At 42.5% G+C, this 23,750-nt stretch overlaps 2 long non-coding RNA genes across 3 annotated transcripts; both read right to left on the bottom strand.

Annotated features, from left to right (window-relative positions):
- Positions 1–2,386: 2,386 nt before the first annotated feature.
- On the bottom strand, positions 2,387–8,502 carry LOC139072142 (uncharacterized). The gene is made up of 2 exons (XR_011521744.1): positions 8,324–8,502; positions 2,387–8,246 (listed from the first exon to the last, which is right to left on the bottom strand). It is a non-coding gene; the product is annotated as an uncharacterized lncRNA (long non-coding RNA).
- Positions 8,503–13,653: 5,151 nt separating this feature from the next.
- Positions 13,654–19,213, bottom strand: LOC129162836 (uncharacterized). 2 transcript variants are annotated; one of them, XR_008562833.2, is made up of 5 exons: positions 18,970–19,213; positions 16,789–16,896; positions 14,137–14,226; positions 13,810–14,032; positions 13,654–13,742 (listed from the first exon to the last, which is right to left on the bottom strand). It is a non-coding gene; the product is annotated as an uncharacterized lncRNA (long non-coding RNA). The 2 variants fall into 2 exon arrangements; XR_011521743.1 differs by lacking the exons at positions 16,789–16,896; positions 18,970–19,213 and having other exon boundaries at positions 14,137–16,773.
- Between the last annotated feature and the right edge of the window lie 4,537 nt (positions 19,214–23,750).

Genomic DNA, 23,750 nt, shown 5'->3' with positions numbered 1-23,750 from the left:
CTTCACCTACTAGCTCCTCTCTGTGGCTTTGTGCTGCAGCATTCACTGACTCTGTCGCACCTCTCTGACTCAAAACAGCTGCTCAATCACTGGAAAAGGAACTGGTGGCAATAATTGAAAGCAAAACAAAGAAGTTGCTGCAAAATTCTAAATGAGCAACAAGAGCATTTAAAGGAACTGCACATTTACATGCACATTCTCCATGGCTCTTATAGGATTAGAGCAGCTGTTTGATCCTGTATCATTAAAAGAATACCAAGAGGGACGTTTAAAGTGAAAACACATTGACAACACGTCAACATTTGTCTTCACATTCTGTAAACTCCCCTTTTTGCAGATGTTAAAAATAACCAAATCCTCGCTAAAGACACACATACAGTTGTTTCATTTTATTAACAATACCAAATCAATTTTTCAAAAAGGAACGACCTATGATGCAAGGGCTCGATACACGGGAGGCGACAAATGGCCGCGATCAGTGAAATTCGTTACTGTCACTTTTATTACCTGACACATGGGAGGCGACCCGTAGTAGTGGCCAGCGGCAAAGCCGTCGACACGTTCTGTTCTATGGTGAAATCGAATCTTCCGATGTTTTGATTGGCTGTGTCAGGTTGGAGGGAAGTAAGGTTATTTAAGTGGTTGAGAGTGAAAAAAAATAAGCAGTAAATATGATGTTTCACAAGGTGACAAACATTTTACAAAAACGTTTTGCGTTTGTAAAGTACACTTACCTGATGTGTTAATTCTGGCACCAACAATTTCCCATGCCACGACCTTTTTGTGAATTTCTCTATATTCTTTGGTAGAAATATTGTACAGTTCTGGGAAATCCATCACAGCAAGTATCAAGTTCTCCTCCATGTTTGCTCGGAGATGTACCGGACATCCTGTCCGCTCATTGGTCAGTGAATGAAACCTCCGTTGATTGGTCCTCGTCCGAGTGACAGCGATGAAAAGTTGAAAATATTTCAACTTTCTGGGATCGCGTCGCTGGGTCGCCTGTGCACGACACATGCACGAGCGCAAAATTTCACACGCACGTTTTTCGCGTTTCCCTCAGTAGGAGGGAGACCCCGATTATCACTTTGTCGTGCAAGTCTCATTGAAAATGAAGGGAGGAGAGGCGATGTCGCCTCCCGTGTGTCGAGCCCATAAGAATATCAGAGTTTATCCATGTAGAAAGACTGCACTGATTCAGTAGAAACAATTCGCATTTGCTCCAACACAACAGTCACATTTGATTTCTTTACTAAACCTGAGTATCATCATCTCTAAAGGTATGGTAAAGGTATACATATTTACATCAAAACATATGTGTAGCCCAAGAAATAATGCAATCTACTGCATGCATTTCTAAAAATCACTTCATGGTAACAACAATCTGAGTGGACAACAATGAGCAGCTGAGGTGATGTCCACAGAGAAGGAAACAGCCAATCAGATGTGCTGCTCACATGCTGATGAGTACCATCTTTAACTGTTTATGATTAAAAAGATGTTTTTCATTCAGCTGAGTTTTTGTTTTCATCTGAAGATGATGTACTGGGTTGTGTAATCCTCCTCATCTTTTAACCTCTAAGTCTGGAAGTCTCCACCTACGATAAGAAATAACAAACCTTTTGGGTGGGGGTGAAAGGTCAAAAGAAGTTTAGCTCTGTGAATGTTCAGCTGTGAAACGCGGACTTGTTCACCTGTAGAAAGGAGGGGGGTAGGGTCTGAAAACTGTTTTAACTTTGTCAGTTCAGTTGTGTACGATGTTGTGGAGAGGTGATGGTACATCTGTATGATAAGATAGGTCAGCTGTGTGTGTGTGTGTGTGTGCGTGTGTGTGTGTGTGTGTGTGTGTGTGTGTGTGTGTATGTGTGTGTGTGTGTGTGTGTGTGTGTGTGTGTGTGTGTGTGTGTGATTGTGTGCATGTGTGCATGTGTGTGTGTGTGTGTGTGTGTGTGTGTGTGTGTGTGTGTGTGTGCGTGCGTGTGTGTGTGTGCATGTGTGTGTATGCATGAGTGTGTGTGCGTGCTACCATGGAAATATTAATGACTATATTTACTCTTTTCTGAAGTTGGTTTTTTTAGATCAACTAGTAGAATTTACTTGTAAATGCTTTCTTTCACTCAAATGCCAAAAGCAGAGTTTTCTACTCAAAATGTAGATCTATTTATGCATATTTATGTTTTCAAAAATGAATAAGAAAGATAATAAATGCGCTATTTAATAACACTTTGGAGTTGATCCAAACGTTTCTACATTCCTGAAGAGACAAACTTAGAACAGAATGTCTCTGTGGTGAGCTCACGAGGATGAATATATATCATCATCTTTGTGAAACGCTTTTCTCTAGAATTCAAAATGTGCAGTGGAATCAAAACACACAGGAGCTTAATTAGGATTAGAGCAGCGATTATGTTTTAATATTACAGCAATAATAGGATGACACATTTATACATTTAGCCACATTAATCTGAGGATCAGTATTTATAAAACAGTGACAAATACGGATTGGAACATTTAAAGCACTTGAATGGCTCGTTGTCTTTCGGACTTTCAGACTTGATCTGACTCGCTCTTTCTCTTTAAAGTTGGGTTTTGTAGTCGTGCCATGTTTTCTGCATACTTGAAATAGCAGAAAAGCAGAACGGTAAGTCGTAGCACATAAGGTTTCCATATGTTGTTTATATCTTAGCTTTTGGGTTTTTTCTTTGGTTTTTAGCAGCGAGTGCTCATGTTCGCAAGGAAATAATTATAGAAATCACAGGCAGCCCAGATGTAGCCCGTGGTGAGAGTATGCTTATGGCAAACATTACCAGCCTTCTGAGAAATTAAAAATATCTGCTGGTGAAGGAGGGCGGACCCGTGCCTTTAAAGGCTGAACGTTCTGCGGCTCGGGAAGTCGGGGCTCAGTTGTGGTTTCAGAAACACGTCAGTTGAAGAGTTGTAAGTTTTTCCAGAAGGACTTTTCTTTTGTCCACTAACGACAGCTGACCAGACCTCATTCTGACGGATGTTTTCATAGATCTGGTACATACCTAAACCTTTCCTTTGTGGTAATTACCAAGAATTAAACGAGTCACAGGAAGTGGAAAAGAATTGTATCATTTTAGCTCTTTGAGGTTCTTGTTGACCATTTGAGCATACTTTAAGCCCTTTTTAGAAGACACACTGAGCCGACCAATCAGCGCGGTACTGCCGCCACAGTGTGTCTTATGAACGTGCAGTGGCGGCATGGCGATGCAGAGATTTTGCCGTGTTTGTGCTGCCATGCCTGGTAGTAATTTTACTGCGACGCTGAACTTGTGATTGCACATTACACCTTGGTGTAACAAAGGGAGGTGTCCTGATCACGCGGGAAGTTGCAACTATACTGAAAATGAAAGTAAAGAAGGGCATACGTTTTATTTTGTAAACAGAACCAGCTAAGATGATAAACAGGAGCGACGCAGAGCTCCAGGACCTTCTCTCTGTTAGAGCTGGAGCTCAGATCACCAGAGGCTGCACGGGGACTGTGGGGGACAGACACCTTTAGGAGCGGCTTGTTAAAAATCTTAATGAGTGCGGATTCGATTGTAATGAAAAGCAAGTTATGTCCAAGATGAATGGAAGTCTGTGGCAACCATTCCCCCTTTATACCGTAAAGGCTTAATTTTTTGTAAAACACCAAATTACTGCCACATTCTGACGACTTCTAAACGACGCAAGGCTCCCTGATGCCGGCTCAGCGTCATAGAAAATTTGCTGCATTGTTTTCTAAAAGATGCTTTAGCCTCTGAAGCATGCACTAAACTTCACTTGTGTCACAGGCTGTTTTTATTCTCACCATGTTTTTAGGTCTAAGAGTCTGCAGGTGGGCGTGTCTGGAGAGCAGGAGCAACAGCCAGCTGCAGCTCATCTCCAATCATCCTCAAGGGTGTATTTAAGGAGCTGACTTCCTCAACACTCTTGCCGGAAGACCGAGTGGGCAGTAGGAAGGTTCAGGTAGGAGAAGGCTGCTGGAGAACAGGAAACCACAGAAGGAGCTAAGCGAATGAGAAGTTGGTCAAGGTATGGCGGGTAGGCACGGCTGTGCAGGAAATGGGAAGGAGTGGGGAGAAATGGAAGAGAGCGAGAGTGAAGTTCGCATTGAAGCGTGCTTTGGTCGGGAGTCGTTGAGAGGCAAGAGAGGATATGTGTCAGATGAAGGTATGATGAAGAAACAAAAGAAGGTGAATCCGTGTGAAGATACTAACGATGTGGGCTTGGAATATAAGATTATTCTGAGATTCGGTGAGGGAAATGGTGTGCACAGTATCAGTCCGGTTAAGCTGACAACTATTTTGAAGAATCAAGTGGGAGATATTAAACTGGCGAAAGTGCTGAGGGATGGGAACTTGTTGCTGGTGTGTCAGTCGGAGGAACAGAGGGAGAAGGCTCGGAAAATGAAGGATGTTGGGAAGCATAGGGTTGTCAGTGTGTGTAAGGTGGGGTCTGGAGGCCAAGGTCCACAGGGAGTGATTTGGGGAATTCCTGTTGAGTTGTCAGTGGATGACCTCAAAGCTAATATAAGGGGAGCTAAGGTTCTAGAAGTGAGACGACTAAGCGTCTTTCGGGATGGCGTCAAAAAAGAACTTGAAGTGGTCGTAGTGAGGTTTGAGGGAGAGGTTCTGCCCTATCGAGTCTTTTTGGGATGTTTATCGTATTCGGTGAGGGAGTTCGTTCCGAAGCCAATCAGATGTTACAAATGTCAGAGATTCGGACATGTGGCCAATGTCTGTAAGGGTAAGAAGAGGTGTCCCAGATGTGGGGAGGATCACGGATTTGAGGACTGTGGTAATAAACTGAAGCCCAAATGTTGTAACTGTGGTGGTGAGCATAGCGCTGCTTATGCTGGGTGTCACAGAATGAAAGCAGAGATGAATATTCAACGGGCGAAAGTCACAAATAAGATTTCCTATGCAGAGGCAGTGAAAATGGTTGGACGGACTGAAGGGCAAGAACAGGTGTTCGTATCGGAGGGGGAGAAAACGGACACTGAAGAAGTGAGAAGGGAGGGAGGGGACCGAGTTTGGATCAATTTGAAAAAACTTGTTACTTTCGTTGCAGGGGTTATTAATGCTACAATGGAGTCAAAGTCTAAGACTGAAAGAATCCAAATTGTTGTTAAAGCAGCTGCCCATCATTTTAACTTGAGCGAGTTGTCTTGGGAAGAAATCAGACAAAACTTGAGTACTCAGTCGACTTCAGATGGTGGAGGGTCGGGTTAAATGGTATTGATAATGCAATGGAATGCAAGGAGTTTGATTGCGAATGGACAGGAATTGAAGAAATGGATTGAAGGTCTTACTGAAACACCTGATGTGATCTGTATTCAGGAGACGTGGTTGCATACCAATATAGATTTTAAATTGTTATCGTACGATATAATTAGGAAGGATAGGGAAATTGGGAAAGGGGGTGGATGTGCAACTTTTGTCAGGAATGGTTTAAGGTATAGAGTTGTCAAAATGGGGAAGGGTGAAGAGTTCGTTGGAATAGAAATATTTACAGATAGTGGGAATTTGTATGTAGTGAATTATTATAATCCATGTAAGAAACTAGAACTGAATGGCATGAAAATGTTGCTAGAATTTCGTTGTAAGAATGTATTGGTGTGTGGTGACTTTAATGCACATAACACAGTGTGGGGAGGAAAGAAAACAGATTTAAATGGGGAGGTGATTGAGGAATTAATGGATGAGATGAATTTGGTATGTTTGAATGATGGACGAGGAACAAGAATGGATGTCAACTCGGGTATTACGTCGGCGATAGACCTTACTTTAACTTGTAGTGCATTGGCTGGGAAAAGTGAATGGGAGGTCCAGGACACTTTGATGGGCAGTGACCATTATCCGATTTTAATTAAGATTGGGGGCTTTAAGGATTTGACTGCTGAAGTTAGGGAGGAACGGTGGGTGTTTAGAAGGGCAAATTGGGAAGAATTTAGATGTATTTGTGAAGAGAATCAAGTTAAGGTGCAAATGGGAAATTGTGTTGAAGAGGTGGAACAGACGTTTAGGAAAGTACTTATTGAAGCAGCGGCTGACACGATTCCAAAAAGTAATGAAAATAGAGTTGATATTTTTCTAGAAATATTTGAATGCCTATTTCGGTTGTGTGCCTTAGGGATTGAAATAAGATTTATGTGGGTACCGGCGCACAGGGGGATAGAAGGTAATGAATTAGCAGATTATTACGCAAAGCAAGCAGTAAAGTTAGAAGTAGTGAAACCGATCCCTTTTAGCAGTAACGAAGTGAAGTCAATGATTAAGGATAGAATTATGAATGAATGGCAGGACATGTGGGTAAGGGATAAAAAGGGCCGACATTTATTTAATATACAGAACGTAGTAGGTAAAAGGTCGTTTAAGGAGTTACATAATAGGGAACAAACAATAATAACGAGATTGAGATTAGGACATTCGGGATTGAACAGCACTTTGCATATTTTGGGAAAACATCAAACAGGTTTTTGTGATTGTGGGACAGAACAGGAAACGGTAGAACATGTTTTGTGTTTTTGTAGTAAGTTTGATGTAATTAGGGGTGAATTTATAGATAGGTTGAAAGATAAAGGATGTGGCATTTGGAATTTGAGAACGTTGTTGAATGGCAGTGGGTCCAATTATAAGTTGGTGCTGGAGTTTCTTAGGAAAATTAAGGTATTTAGTAGAATTTAGTTTTTTATTATTTTTCTATATATATATATATATATTTTTTTTTCTCTCCTCGCTCTGACTCACACTCCTGCACAGTAGGTGGCGGTAATGCACGTTAAGTTGGTTGCCACCCGCCATTTAAATCGGAAAGGAAGAAGAAGAAGAAGAACACTCTTGCCGGATGATTATTCAACCTGGGTAGTTCAAGCCAGATTAAAGATTTATTGTCAAGCTAAGATTAAGATTTAGACTAAGAAATGTTTTAGTGAAGCAGATTTCTAACAGACTAGGACCAAGATTAATCCTTCCTCTTATCCCTTCAAGGAACCATCTCCTCCAGCCATCTCCAAGAACTTCTCATCAGCTCCACTTCATTCAGCTCCAACCCCTGGCTGTACGCTCTCCACTACGCCCCTACCGCCTACCCTTTCAAGCTCACCACACAGGAACTCTGGACCTCGTCTTCATCAAGACCCCTTTGCAACCCATCTTCATAGACCAACCAGTGCTCCTTCGCATGCCCTCTAGCCACCTCCTTACCGTAAGCCTAAACCTTCAGTTATGCATCCCATCATCTCTCACGGATATTAACCTTTGTCTCTCCTTTAGAACATCCTGGCACATCCTGCATTAGTCTGAGCAGTGCTTTGAGTTCTCCATTCTAAAAATAAATTATTTATTTTCTTACCTCCCTGTTCCCGTCTCTGATTCTGCATGTTGTGGGTCAAAAGAATACCACAGAACATGACAACTTGAGGAGAAAACACTAAAAGCATTCTAAAAATCTAAATACGTAGAAGCAATTAAACATTTGGGCAATTCTATGGATCCTCTTTCCCATGTTTGTCAGCGTGTTCTCAACATATAACCCTAACCCTAATCCATTCCCCAATGGAAACAATTTTATTCACAAACAATAAAAACTACTAAAAATGCTAAAAGCTACTTATTAAGAGGCCAAAGTGGCAAGAAAATAATTATAAAAAGAGGGCAGGCTGAGGCTACTGCGGAGGTGCCGAATCCCTATGGGGAGATGGAACTCCAAACTAAAGAAAAACTAAACCAAAATCACCCCAGGCACTCGTGCAACTGATCAGACGAAAAGTGAAGAACTCCAAGCATGCAACCACAGCAGCCCAACTGGAACCCAACGTGGCCACCTCCACCAGCAGCTCTCTGCCTGTAAAAGTAAACAAAGGAAAACAGTCAACAAGGGAAGAGTGAGGTCCCTCACATTGGCTACAGCCTTAATCCCTACACACACACTACACACACCCACTCACGCACGCATGCACACACACAGCACTCCTAAAATGTTAGCGATAGGAGACGCTCCAAGCAGCCAGGAAAACAGCGGAAGCGATCAGGTCCAAATCCTCTTCGTTCAAGTTCCCTCTGCGGGACACACCAGCAACCAGCGGAGGCAGAGCCGCTCGTAAGATCAGACGCCGCACCCCCACAAAAGGCAGGAGCGATAACGGAGACAGCAGAAGACAGACGATGCAAAAGCAGGATCCCAACACAGGCAAAACAGCAGTCTCCTTCAGGGGTATGATAAACCCCTTCCTCAGTCTAAAAAGGAAGAGGAGACACCAAACAATTAACTTTTAAATAAAATGAGTGGAGAGGAAGCAACAGGCTGGGCATACCGTGTCTGAGAACAGATGACCACCCAGAACTGCAGAACACCGTGTGTTACGCCAGATAAGCCAGAATCTGAGTGATCCCTGGAGCAGGAGCCATATCAGTCAAACTCCCATGTTGCACGCGCTGGGATTAGGCATACTCACAATTGATATGATAGAGGTCTTGCGCCCGACCACATACTTCCTCATACGGGTCAACAGAACAGGAAGTCCTCTCGACAGCAGACACGCAAAGAAGGGAGGGAGGAAGAGAGGGAGGGAGACACTACAGCACCCCTATTTGTACCATCCTCCCTTACAGGTGATAGGTTGGGCAATTAACTGGTTGAGATGCCAACCAGTCCTGCTACACTTTGTTTATGTTAATGAATTGTTTTTTCCAATGTTAAACAAAAAGATGTCGTGGCTTCTTGGATTCACTATATCTAAAAGTATGAAGGTTTGTAGTTTCATCTTATATATGATGCATTTAAAAAATAAAAATTGAATATTTGCAAAATTTGCTCATTTTAAATAAGATAGTTTACACCTATCTTCTTCTCTTGCAGATTTTGATTTAAGCAGAAAACTTTTTTATGCATTTGATGCATAGGTCATTTCATTAATCTCCCTTTCTCTGAAGCTCATTAGTTCACATCACAGACTATATACATATAACTCCTGCTGACATCCAGTTCATTGATATAAACTATGCGTTTGATTAATAGACCACCAAACATTCACACCACGCTCATGCATTAATGCTGCATTAGCGGCGGCTCGTGTCACTGTAGCACCAGTTCAGTCTGACTTTGACGGCTCTCAAATGACTGCAGCTGCCTTGACCCTGAAGCCCACACTGTGCAGGAGGAAAGAAGAAATGTTTCCTTTCAGTCTTCAGGCCTTGCTGCTCCCTCGCTCTCTGCAGAACTGATAATGCACCTACAGTATGCGGATGTGTGGGTGTGTGCACACAGGTGGCAGCGCTGTCGCTCCTCTCATTCCTTTGCACAACACACTTCTGAGAATTTGTCCTGAACAATCCGGGTCTAGCAGTTATGTTGTTCATCTATGTTAGCCACACTCTCTCCTCTAATACCTGTAACAAGCAAAAGGCAGCGCTAGCGTTGAAACACGCAGGGTAAATGATTTAATGTAACATTTAGACCACAAGCTGTTTGATATCTTGCATGCTTGTCATACAGTTGTCCCACACATATGACAGCATAGGAAATGTTTCTATTTGATTCCTCAGTTTATTTTAAATGTGTTTATTTTTGACAAAAATTGATTATTTACCAAACCTTGACTGTACTTACTGCAGGTGTTTCTGTCATTGCATTTCTTTGAACGTTAATGGGTACCTCTGGTTGAAGGAATTCATTTCCTTTAACCTTTTTACAGATTTAGAAAAACTGTATGTTTGAATCTATTATCTCAGCAGGTTCAGATGGTTTTTTTACATTTGATCTGGAGCTCATGGACGATTACACGTTCCTCCTGTTCTGGCCTCCCTTCACTGGCTTCCTGTGATTCTAGAGCTCATTTTAAAATGTTACCCTTACACAGCCAAGCTCCCTAACCTGCTGCAGATCCACACTCCCACACGCTGGCCGAGATGGAAGTTCTGGTGTTCCTGGTGGTCCAAAAAACTTGGCTTGATCATGAGAAGATGGCTCCTGAAGGTGCTGAAGTTGTGGGATGCTCTTCCTCTCCCTCTGCTGGCTTTTTAGAGTTGCTTTGACCTAATTTATTTTTTGTTTTATTATCTTTTACTTGTTTGTTTTACTTGTATTTTATTCTGTTTTACTGTGAAGTAATTTGTGAATTTTTTCTGTGAAAACTGAAGTGCTGAAGTGCACAAACAAATGTAACTTACTAACAGACTAATGTATATGACAACTCTACAAACTGGATTGTTGTTTGCATGTTTCTGTAGCTGATCGAGCCCATTTAATAACCTTATTCAGTGGCTTATGTCTGATCATCTTGCTGGAAAACCATCTTGTTCGGTTGAACATTCTACTACATTCTCATTATTATGTCATCAACCTGCTAATTATTCTGTCAGATGTTATTCCATGAATACAGATTCTTTAATAATAAGCTAAATTTCACAGAATAATTTTACACATTTCTGTAATTATCTAGGTCCACATCACAGGGGGGCAGCAGTTCGAAACCCAAACGACCCTCCCCCAGCTCCTTCAGAGGGATCCTAAGGTGTTCCTTTGCCATCTCCAGCAGGCTGGACTATTGCAATGGTCTTTTAACTGGTCTTCCCAAAACAGCTGTGAAGCAACAGCAGCTTATTCAGAATGCTGCTGCTAGAGTCTTAACAAGAACCAAGAGAACTGAGCACATTACTCCTGTTCTTGAATCTCTACACTGGTTACCAGAAAACTACAGAATCAATTTCAATATGCTTCTACTAGTTTCACACTCCAATTATTAAAAAATTATAAAAATATATGATTGCTAACAAGTCACTTGCAATAATAACAATAATCCATCTTCTGAACCCGCTTTGTGCACACGGGGTTGCGCGGGGGAGGGAGTTTGGGGGGGCTGGTGCCTATCTCCAGCGGTCAACGGGCAATCAGGCGGGGTACACCCTGGACAGAGAGCCAGTCCATCGCAGGGCAAATAAGAAAGATATGATGGAGGTTATTGCTTAAATTGGCTCCAGAGGAATAAAGACAAAGACCCAGGTTAGAAATCATCATATCATTGATTCAGACCTGAGCTTCACTGGTCACATTAATGCTATAGCTAGATCAGCGTTTCATTCTCTTCATCCATTAGCAAGACTCATGTCCAGACAAGACCTAGAGAAATTCGTTCATGCGTTCATCTGCAGCAGGCTGGAATATTGCAATGGTCTTTTGACTGATAAGCTGTGTAGCAACGGCTGCTTATTCCGAGTGCTGCTGCTAGAATCCCAACAAGAACCAAGAGAACCGAGCACTGTCAGTGTGCTTTATAAATCATTCAATGGCATGAGGCCAGAATACATGTTGGATCTACTTCCTGTGTATGTACCCAACAGAACTCTAAGGTCCTTAGGAAGCGGTCAGCTGGCAGAACTCCGGGTCAGAACCAAACAGGGTGAAGCTGCTTTGAGCTACTATTCTGCTCACAGATGAAATCAGCTTCCTGACCTAACATGGACCCCAACTGTAGTAACTTTTGAATCAAAACTTAAACTCTTCATGTTTTCATCAACCTTTGAATGAATGTTTCTGCACTGTAACCGCTCACCCTTTAACTTTGTCTTTTTATCTCATTTGTGTGTACTTAATTTGTGCTATCACATTGATTTAAATGTTTTCTCTATTCTTGCTAATGGAAAGCACATTGAATTGCCCCTTTGAATGAAATGTGCCATACAAATAAAGCTGCTGTTCCTTATATTTATTTTTCTGTAGATAAAATTATTTTCACGTAGGGGAAAAACAGGAAAATTATGCTGAAAATAACATAAGAGGATCTAATTAGGATGAAAATGCAGCCATTTATGTAAGTATGGCTGAACATCTGATCACAGGTGGAGCAAGCTCTGAATTAGAAAGGAATCTAAAAGTCAGTGACCTTTATCTGGCATTGATTGTCAGGGAAAAGACTTCTGCAAACAACGCTCGGTGCACAGTGTGCATGAAACTCTAAAAGCACCAGAAACCACTTTAAGGAAATTTAGAATTTGTAAAAAAATAAAAAAAACATCTAAAATAAGGCATTTGAGCATTTATTTCATATGGACTTTCATCCTCACAGCTGCAGATTAGGAAGAAACGTTTGTGTTTCTTGTTACAAACCTTTACCTTGCTCCGTGTCATTGCAGTCTCCATTGTATGAGAGGTTTGTTCCAGCAGCTCCAGTCAGTGGCTGCCTGTAAAGGCAAAGATTAAAATCCTCAGGAAAAAATAGATCCCCCTAATCTTCTTATATGAGAAACAGATTACGAAATATTAATTTGGAACCGGTCAGGAGAAGAGTTTAGAAAATCAAAAGGCTTATTTTCCTCTGCAGCTGCACAGGGCTTTTGTTAAGAATGATTGAGACTCCATGAGGCTATGCTGTTAATACGTAAACACAGCAGCACTGACCATCAGTTAGTTAGAAAGAAATACATCTTATAATAACGATCAGGTGTTAAAGGGAACACTAGAACCAATCAGGTGAGAGCATAAAGAGAAGCAGGCCACAGATGCCCAGCAGGACTTCAGATGACATATGGAGCAGAAAGAGTCGATAAGGGGTCAGTGCATACGTCTGGGTGTGTGTGTGTGTGTGTGTGTGTGTGTGTGTGTGTGTGTGTGTGTGTGTGTGTGTGTGTGTGTGTGTGAGAGAGAGAGAGAGAGAGAGAGAGAGAAACTGACCACCTGGTGGTCCAGCAGCCCTCAGTTTCGTATAGGCATTGTGAAAGAATATTGACAGCCTGGTAACCTCACCAAGAAATGCTGCAAAACGCTGAAAATGTGTTTCTCCTGCCTGTAGTTACTTTATGCTGTAGTTTATGACCTAACATATTCCCGCTGAAGGTGGGGCAGTCTGAATGGAGGGGTCATTTGGGCATATTAGAGGGGTATCCCAGGGTTCCAGGTCTGCCCCGTGGTTTCCTCCCAGTTGGATGTTTCCAAAAGTCCTCTACCTAAATCAGATACCTAACCCACCTCTGTTGACTTCTCTATATGTGTAAGAGCAGCAGCTCTACTCCAAACTCCCTCAGAGGATGGAAGTCCTCACTTTTTCACTATCTCCTGCAATCTTCTGGAGGAAGATGGTATCTGGAATCTCCAAATCCAAAGACCATAGGTGAGGGATGGAACCCACCAGTAAAACCAGAGCTTTGCCTTGAAGCTTAGCTCCTCCACCATGATGCACTGATTGTTCCCACATTGCCAGAACTTCAGGGTAAATTCTGGGAGGGGGAAAATGACCAGAAGATAAAATGGCCTGGTCCTCACAGCTGTTGTGTCTCCATACAAGACCAGCCCTTGAAGGACTTAGCACAGACGTCTGCTTTGGAAGTGAGAAATGTCACTGATTAGTGCCAAAACATTTAAAGTTTTACTCTGTCCACCTATGATAATTGAATCCACTAAAAGGACAGGAAGTTCTGCTGTGTGATGCATAATGTGACGTTTTTTACCGTGCTCAGTGAGACAACAAAGCCCCAGGAATTACATTGTTGTTGAGGAATTTCTGCAGGTTTTCTCTTTTTGTCTTGGGAATTTAGCAACGGTGATTTAAAAGCAGCGAGAACGGGGCTTATGTGCTCGTGCTTCCATTCTTGTCATGATCTGAGGAATTTGTTTAACCCAAGACATGCAGAATCAGAGACCGGAGACAGGTTTGATAGTAAAAGGTAAAATGATATTTATTTAAAAGGAAACTAAGGGCGCACTGAAGTCCAGCGGGTATCCAAATCAGGAAGCGGCGTCTACAGGAAAACAGAGGTGAGTATGGGTCTTGCAGTTCCGGGAGATTTTATTTGTAGGCGGACTTACTATGCGGAAGAAGAGTTGTTGTTAGGTGGGGAGTGAGCCGGGGTGATATCCAAGATGGAGAAACGGTCCAAGATGAAGGTGAGTCGGAGAGTGAGCGAGGATATTGATCCGGAGAGGGAGCGTGAGCGAGGTGGAGAGCAGGTCGGCAGGCGGAGGAGACAAAACAGGATCGAACCAGAGATTTCCTTCCAGGAGCAGAGCGAGTTATCCAAAATCCAGGAACCTGAGGTGAGTATCAAAACATCACATGAGCGAATAATCCAAAGAGTCTAAAATTCAACACTGTAAGAGCAAACAGAGTAAAAACTCGGGAGGGCAAGCGACTACCAGTTAACGGCAATCATCCGGCGTCGTATTCTGGTCTTCCTCCTCCTTATATAGCCGCCCGTGGATGAGAAACAGCTGTTGCTCCCTCTCCTGCAATCAAAGCTCAAAGGTGGTGAATGATGAGACGAGTACTCACCCCGGCTCATGACAATTCTGCAGTAAAAGCAACTCCTCTAATTTTACTAATGCCGGTTGTTTTGGGCAGCATCTGCTGACAACCGATCAGTGTGAGTTAACCAAAAGTTCAACTCAGCTACTCATCAGTATTATTTCAGATGAGGACCCAGTCTTTTGGCCCATCTATTACTCCACCCTACTGAACAAGACTGAGCTCATTCACATGAGGAAGGAACCATTTCATCTTCTGTTTGTCCTCTGAGGTCATTAATCCTTAGTCCTAAATGAAATATGCTTTAAAGTAGCAATGTGTATTTTCCCTGGCAATACGGGGCAGTACATACCTACATCAATGCAAGCAAGATGTACTTTTGTGTTCGAGTAAATAACTTCTCTGTCAGCTCCGCAAGGGAGAGACGCACACGCACGGACAGAGATGTTTTACTCTCGGACTTCTCTGTCGCCTGCATGGAGAGTGTTGCAAAGCAATTCCTCGCCAGGACAACAGAGGGTGTAGCGCTGTTCTGTAGTATCATGACGCCATTACACTCATTTATCTGGTCCACTATAGTGTGTTTACTATGTGTTTAAAGATTTCAGAGATGATTTTCCCTTCATTCTCCTCCACCTCTGCATGTGATGGCCACCTCTAAACCCACATTTTCAGTCATTTCCATCCACGAATAAGACATGTGCTCTGTATCTTTGTACTCCTTCAGTCACGGGTGAATAAAACATTAATATTTTCATACTTTTCCACGATTCGTTCTTCAATCTGTTCCATGTTTGTCGTTAAATATCTTTTTACTTTTGACAGGGCAACGGAGGTGTTGTTGACAAATATACAGAAAGCAGAATCCTGACCAATCACAAGCTTGCGGTCTTCATCACTTTGGACGAATGTTACCCTCTGTGAGCCTGTCGGAGAGCCCTTGCACCAACTCATAATGGCGTTGCGTGTCTCTGCACAGACGCAGATGGAGAAGTGTAAATCATGCTTCAGACCTTACCAACAGAAGACCATTAGGGTCAAAAATCCCTGGGTGTCATGATCCTGCCATGTCCTGACCTCCATGCTACCACCATCCACCTCATCAGCCTTCATGCATCACACCTGGTCCCCTCATCAAGCTCATGCTACACACCTGCCTCACCAGCTATATATTGCACAGTCAACCACCAGCACTCTGCCAGATATTGAATGCGCCTGCTGGTAGATCTTCCAGCCTTTTCATCCTGCCCGATCATCGTCTACCGACCTCGTTTCACGCCTGACCCTCACCAAGAACTCTGCCTGCCTCCACGACCCACGACCTATGCCTGTCCACGACCACGTCCTGTACCTACCTTGTTCTGATCCATGCCTGTCTTCGACCACGTCTCTCGCCTGCTCCTCGCATCTGCTTCGTCTCTGCCTGGTTCCGACCCACGTCGGTCCTAGACTCTGCTTTTACCTGAACTTCACTCCCGTAACATCTCCTTTTAGCTTCAGGCTAATAAAACCTGTTTACTACCGCCTACTGTGCTCTGGTGTCCTTACAGCCCTCTGCCAAGTTCATGACACTGGGAGCGCAATTTTTGAACGAGTGCTTTGTCAAATGGTTCAGCCTTCAGCAAAATGACAAACACATCAGACTCCCTTACATCACTGGCAACAAGTGAAGAGGTAAATGTGTCAAACAACGTTTATCAATGGCAAATTTTTTGTACATTTTAGGGTGAATGTGTTTTGTCCTCATGGGCTCCCGTAGAAGGAAACATGATATCTAACATGGCGTCGTCCAGAGACATAGACCCACGCTGATGTATTTTAGACCCTTTTTCATTGTTATTGTTATGAAGCCACCATTATTTTTCATCAGCTGGGCATCATTTAATTAATATTTCAGAGATTAATGTTAAATCTACACATTGTCTCTATAAGCCTCGCTGTGTGCTAAGCTATGTCCGTGTTAAAAACAGACCAGAATTAGCACCAGTTTTAGGAACACCCATCTGGAGTTTCAAAGGAGAACATTCCTGTGACTGGCTGCCTTTAATGACCTCTTAAATATTTGTCAATTGTAGATTTCTATTCTTGCTTTTTTTTAACAAGCAAGTTGGATGACTTTTATAAGCTGAAGACCTGACTCCAAGAAGAAAAAGAAAAGTGAAATAAAAGGCAAGTGAAAAACACGTGAAACTCAAATGTCAAAGAGGTTCAGTGAGAACAGTCTAAATAAGAAACAAACTCTGGTGTTGTAAATGCCATGTTTTCTTCCACTTTTTAACTAGTCTTCAACTTTTATTTATTTCAGATGTTTTTGTCTCCTGAAATAAAAAGTCCTGAATGTCCATTTTTTTTGTCTCTGCACATAAAAACAAAAAAGTGTTTGAGTTCAAATGATGACTTTCATGCAGGTCAGTCACAAGTCTTAACGTCATTTCTGCTTTTTTAATTTAAATGGAGGCGTTTTTTCTACTCAAAGATTAACTTGTCAGATTCAGCTGTTGAATAAAACTGTTTAGATTCTTATTACAAAGAAAGTAACTTACACCAGGAACCACTCGCCCCTCCTCTCCTCCTCCAGAGCTCCTGAGCTCGCCACACTTCCACTGCAACCTTCTCAAATTTCTGCAAATTTTTGACCATCACAACTTGTCCTGTAAGCACATTGACTCCAGTTGTAAAAAACACATGGGGGGTCACAAAGTCATTCACACAAACAGTCACTGTTACAGACATAAAACCAAAACACAGTCACTTCAGAAGCACAGAAACGGATCAGCTACAAAGAAAAAAGCAACATTCTGCCAGATCTGTGTCAGTAGCAGAAAATAAAACCTCCCTGAGACTGATATAACTGCTGCACCAAGCATTTATTGAGTTTGTCCTTTTTAGTACCTGATGGATTCTCCTGTGGTTCTGATCGCGTGAGGGTTTTAATTCAGCGCCCTTAACAGACCTCAGGTGTTACACAGCCCATCGAGTTTCTCGTTCACTTGTTCTATCAGTACAGTTGCAGTTGTCTCTAGTATAAATGTTTCAGTTGTGATGGTTCAAGAGAGTTTGCGTTAACTTGTTGATGTTAAAAGTTTATCCTTGAAGGTGTGGGTCACTCGTCCAGCCATGGGTGAATGTAGCGTCATGGAGGTCCTCTATTTTGTGACAAAGGTCACATTTTCCCAGCTAGGTCAAGCTGGGTCAGACTGTGACTTTTAGTTCCACAGATTAACCCAGGAGCCCTGATGTCTGAAGAATATCATCCTTTATCTGCTGCTGTTCTGTCCCAGAAGAAGGAGACTTCAAGTTTCACGATAATAATTCAAATAATAATTTTAATAAACTCTTTGACTTTATTGAGGTGTATTATAATCATCATAAATAATCTCTTGGTTCAGTATAAATGTATTTTTAATTACTGAAACGAATGATTATGCTTTGGGTATAATTATGATTATGGTTGATAATCGGTTATGGTGTTCAGTAACCAGAAGGTCAACTTCCACCTCATCCATCCAACACAGAGTTTATCCAGATTAAAGGTAATCTGCCATCACATGTCTTCCTCTCATGACCAAAGCTTTCTTGCTCTGAAAGGGCGTGTTCTGAGGAGTTTGTTAAACTAACTTTCCAGCAGAGAAACTTCAGTTCATGAACCAACCACCATCACTGAGGATACGGGAACGGCCGTCCCTAGCCTCCACCTGCTGTTCTGTCACGCCGATAAGAATAGCTACGAATAAACGTAACTGTAACCAGCTGATGCAATAACTCCTCCAGAGTTATTGACTTTGAGAGTTAAGACGAGAAACTCCTTCAGAGTTAAGCCAGACGCTCAACACTGTGTACCCGGCGACATCTTCGGACCAGAGAGTCGGTTCCTCGAGTCTCCTCTACCGGACCGAGTACCTGGAGGCTGACACCATCCCCCCTTGACCTCCGGGTCCTCACAAAGGGTCGTTTTGCTGGGTGAGGTAGCACACAGATTGTGTCTGATGCTGTTTTCTCTAAGTAACAACAGTTAGCTGCAAACCCATCATTTCAACCCAGAACGTGCTTCTCTCTGAAAGAAACCTTCTGAGAATTCATCCACGCATCCAAACTCACATTTTCAATTTAGCTTTCATTCAGTTACAGGTTTGCCTTTTAAACAAGTTTAATATCAAAGCTGGTAAATTGTCATTCATGAATTGTCATTTTTAATTGTCATTTAAACTGTCATTTCAAATCGTCAAGTTTAAAATTGTTAGTGATAAATTCTTCATTTTTAAAACTGGCCTCATTCTTTGAAATTAAACACAGAAGGGTATAAATATTCCTGATTATTGAAAAAGCAAAGATTCCTAACTTCTGATTCAAAAATAAACTTTTGCTGTTAAATTTAATTATCTTAAAATGTTAATCTTTGGATTAAAAATAGACCAAGTAGGTTGGTGTATGAACTTACATCGATTATATAAGTATCCTGGATATTTATACATGAAATAAGCTTCACATGCTAATCTGCTTGGTCATTCTCAGAATCTACAACTGATAGCAAACCGTGTGATTCTAGTATGTAGAAATACCCTACAGTGAATCTATGAATGTGATACTGTGACCAGGGTATGAAGTCCAACTTCTGTCTGACTTGTATCAAATATATAAGCATTACATGTGTAGCATCCAGGAATCGTCATTATAAACAATTGCTTTATAAAGGTAAAAAGGTATAGTGGGATAAATCTACTTACTTTTTCCTTTTTAAACACTTTTCTTTTTGTTTTCTTGTTTTTTTGTTTGACTTTTTTCGTCCTGTCTGTCTCTCATCTTCCTGCATCTCCTCTCGGTCCTCTTGTCCTCCAGAAAAACTGCAGCCTGGCTTCCTCCTTCCTCCTGTATTTCTGTGCATCTTAACATGCCTTACATTTATCTCCATGCAACTTGTCCTGATGTGTTGTCACGAGGACTCTGATGCCTCTTCATGTAACCTCTCTGAGACACAGAGGACACCTGTCCATGCTCCCATAAGGTATGCTAATGCATGCACGCACATGGTGGCCTGCTGCCTGACCTTGCCTGGACAGTGGGAGATATTGGAGAGACTGTCGGCGGCTGCGCCACGGGACACTATCTGGCATATGCTCACCCTACACAGCCTTTAACACTCTAGCAGAAACATAATGGGAGGGAATCATTCTAACTGAATAATCACGTATGTGTTTATTTCGTTTTGCTAGTGGTTGTTTTGTGAGTAAATGTTATAACGTGGTGTTGACATGCAGTTCACAGGAGTGGAGGATAAATATTTGAATATGACGACTTGTTTGGAAAGTGAAGAAAATACAAACAGTGCTGAAGCGGCGCAACATGTTGCAGGCGGAAGACTTTCCCACCACTTGTCTGATCCATGCAACTGTTTGCATGTGCACAGGCAGTGGACATGTGAACACCCACCTCCCTGATAAACACGCAGGCACCTGCACACACCATGAAACCCACTAGACTAGCTTTGTTTTTGTTGGTTGAGGAAGAAGGATGCTATCATCTGTTTCTCCCGTATGCCTCCCAAACACACTTTTCAAGGTGCAGGGCTTGGTATCTCCATGGCAACAGCTAAGCGACCATGAGCGAGGGGAGGAAGGAGTAAGTGGGAGGTGGGAGGTGGGAGTGAGACAGGGTATATTGGAGGACATTTATTCAGGGACACCACTTACAAAGGAGGGAGAGAGTCTTCTGGTTTCAGACAGACACTCTGGGCGTAGAGACTCTGGAGCACGGTGACATTTGTGCATCGTGACGACAGGAAATGAAAGTGAACAGGGAGTGGCTGTTTCCAGGAGTGTTTATGTGAGCATCTGTGGTGACACCAGGTGAATGTGTGTGTTCTCAAACAACCTTGAGAAGATCTGTGCCGCAAGAGCCCAGGTATAATCCTGATTCTCAGTGAAGGTTGACCTCTCGCCCTATAACACACACACACACACACACACACACACACACACACACACACACACACACACACACACACACACACACACACACACACAGCTGAGGGTCTGTGTCTGTGAGGGGCAGACCTCCAGGTATTGCTAGATTGTGCTTACATTGCACGCTGGCCCAGATATGTCCACCTTTGTTCATTCTTATTCTCTACTCTCTGCGCTGTTCTACCATTTGACCTTTATTAGACTGTGGTCGCTTCTGTCTGTCTCTTCATTTGGCTGTAACAAATAACTGTCCGTTGAACAAGATTAGATTTAGAGCAGCGTTTTCTAATTTGTCAGGTCTGTGTTTTGGGAAAGCCGGTATCTTGCTGGGCTATGACTACTGGAGCAAACTGCCAACAAGATTCACGAGGGAATTTCCAAAATGTCTCCAAATGTTTGTGAGAGTTCTCAAGCTTGTATGAGCTGCAGAAACTGGAGTTTTGAGCATGTTCTATAAATTTTCATAACTAATTTTCTCTTAAAATCTTGTGGCTTGTGTCTGGAAACCATCTGGAATTCGTCTGAATCAAGTTTTTACCAGACAGAAAGTCTGAAAAGTGTGAGACAACATTAGGAGAGCCAGTCAAGCCAACATACTGAAGGTAAACTGTCAAGAAAGCAAGACTTAATAAAGACACTTCATGACTGATTAAGAAATCTGCATTAAAGTCACAGAATGGTTGCAGTTTGATTGTAACTGAGGCCTTATGCTCGATTTGACCCAGCCTTGCAAAAGTGCTGTCTGCACCTTTTCCATGTAACAACATTTGTTTTTTTTTCATCTGTGTTTTGTTGCAACTTTGTGCCTCCATCTAGGAGCTGAACTCTGTCTCATCTAGAAGCAGGTGTGTGAAACTGGTTCACATAAAAAACCACGGGACGTGTTGACAACTTAAAAAGTAATACACACACGCGCGTGCAAACACACATTTACACACATGCACACACACATGCATGCAGGCACGCACAAACACCCTCACACACTGGCACAAACTCACACAAACACATGCATGCAAGTGGGCACACATACACACACACGTACACGCATGCTCACACAAACACATACATGCAATGGCACGTGCACACACACACACACGCACGCACGCGCGCGCACACACACACAGACTGAAAAACTTAAAAGAAGACAAAAATGTGAATGGTCGAATATAAAAATGAGACTTGTGTATTTTGATAAATGCCTCTGTGGTGATGTGTAAAGCCTTTTCCCCAGACAGGAAGCTGACATTTCCCACAAAAATCCTGTATTAGAGTTCTTACCTGTTTCATAAAACAACACTAACAGAACTACAGGCACAAAGAGTCCTTTTGTTGCAGCTAATGGCAAGGGCATCGAGTCAATTAACTTTCATTTAGTTCCAAATCCTGCAGTTTTGTGTTGCCTGTAGCCTGACATGAATATTTAGGCGAGAATCCCTGAATCCTGCCTCTGGGAAGGAACCAGCTCTAATCTGAGCAGAAATATGAACTAGTTCCAACAGAAACCTTTCATCAGGTTGATCTCTGACTCTTTAAACAAGGGAAATATGCATTCTACAGATTTGTGCTTACACTAACTTAAGACATTGACTAGTGTGTTGCTGATATTGGAAAAACAAAAGTTTACTTGAATCTTTTTGTCACTGCGCAGGAGTTTATTTTCCTTATGGTTGTATAAATTGTATGATTTCTTAAAGCAGGTGTCTGTACGATCAAAATAGATTGCTCACTTTTTGTGCAACAAATTCAACCTCTTCCGGCCTTGCTTTGTACATTTGTATTTCTATAGATAAAGTCAGATGAACAGAAGTATCAAATGCAGATTTTGTGTTTACAGTACAAAAAGACCACAGGTTTGACTTTCAGCCATAGGGTGTACACGCCTCTACATTCAGAGGATTTCTCTGATTTACTTTGGTAGAACAAAACTATATCTTGTCTTATTTAGAAACTGGCCAATGTGTGAGTGTGAATGCTTATTTGTCAATTTGTATCCCTGTGATGAACTGATGACCTGTTCACAAGCATAACATGACTGGATCAGGAACTGAAGATAGGCACCAACTTCCTGTGACCCTGAACAGGATCTAGCCGATTATGCAATAGAAATGGATGGATGGATGCTTGGCTAATTTTTTATGGTAAATGGCCTGTATTTGATATAGTGCCTTCTAGAGGCTTGGGACCCCCCCAAGGCACTTTACAACACAATCAGTCATTCACCCATTCACACACACATTCACACGCTGGTGGTGATAAGCTACATTGTAACCACAGCTGCCCCGGGGGCACTGACAGAGGTGAGTCACCCCCAGAAAGCAAGGTGGGTTAAGCGTCTTGCCCAAGGACACAACGACAGCATCAGACTGAGCAGCAAGGCCGGATTAAGTTAACCATATGGGCAACTGGGCAATTGCCCAGGGCCCACGATCTCTAAAGGGCCCATGGCAGCAAGAGCACGAGCAAAATACTGTATATGTAATTTCCCGCTTTATGAGGACTAGGGTGACTGTATGTCCTCTTTTACCCGGACATGTCCACTTTTCACTCTGTCCGGGCATCCGGACTGGGGGTTCTTGTATTGATGAAAATGTCCGGCATTTCATCAGGAGCAGGGATTGAATTATGGTGGAGATGTATATCCTACACATCCAGGGGAGCCGGAAAAAAGTTTTCTACCTATATTACATCATTTATGGACTCTTTTGAGCAGAGAGCGGCACAGTGCGTTGTTGCACAGCGATCCAGGCAGCTGCGTCCAGCACACAGTCCATTCTCAATGTGGCGCAACCAATAAACTATAATTAGCACACGATCGTTCATGTCCGCACATGTTCTCTATTTTCTGTCTTATTTGTGCCTGAAGTGCTCTGCTACTGCAGAGCTCATCACCTGCACTGCGGTGATTTCACCTCACTGACGCAGCATCGAAACGCGCTCTCCGCTTTGCGGTCAGGAGATCCCTTTGATCTGCTCAGAAGTAACCAATGAGGTGAAAAAGTAAGAATCCAGGCAGCAGTTTTTCTGGAGAATTAAGAGGAGATGCAGGAAGATGAGAGACAGACAGGACAGGAAATTGTTAAATAAAAACAAGAAAACAAAACAAAGTGTTGAAAAGTAAAATGTACGTAGATTTATCTCCACTACACGTTTTTACCTATAAAACAATAAGTTATACACATGTAATAATTATACATCTGATACAGTTCAGATCACCTTCAAAACTCAGTCACACAGCCAGAGTTGTTTCAAGACATTTTGGGGGCCAAGGCAAAATGACCCCATCAACCCCCCCCCCCCCCCCCCCCCCCCCCACACACACACACACACACACACACACACACACACACCACCACCATGTTTACCGGAACTAACAGAACTGAACTGCAGAAATCGTAATGACTGATTGTGTTGTGAAGCGGCTTGGGGGGGTTGTAGAACCCTAAGAAGGAACTATACAAACGCAGGCCATTTATCATTTCATGATTTAATTTCACAATTTAAAGGTGTGGTTCCCTAATTCAATACATTTGCAGTCTCTAGTATGA

The sequence above is a fragment of the Nothobranchius furzeri genome, chromosome 1, assembly GCF_043380555.1.
Source record: "Nothobranchius furzeri strain GRZ-AD chromosome 1, NfurGRZ-RIMD1, whole genome shotgun sequence".
Taxonomy (NCBI): Eukaryota; Metazoa; Chordata; class Actinopteri; order Cyprinodontiformes; family Nothobranchiidae; genus Nothobranchius; species Nothobranchius furzeri.
Note: the sequence above shows the minus strand (reverse complement) of the source record. Positions and strands in the feature narration are given on the sequence as shown.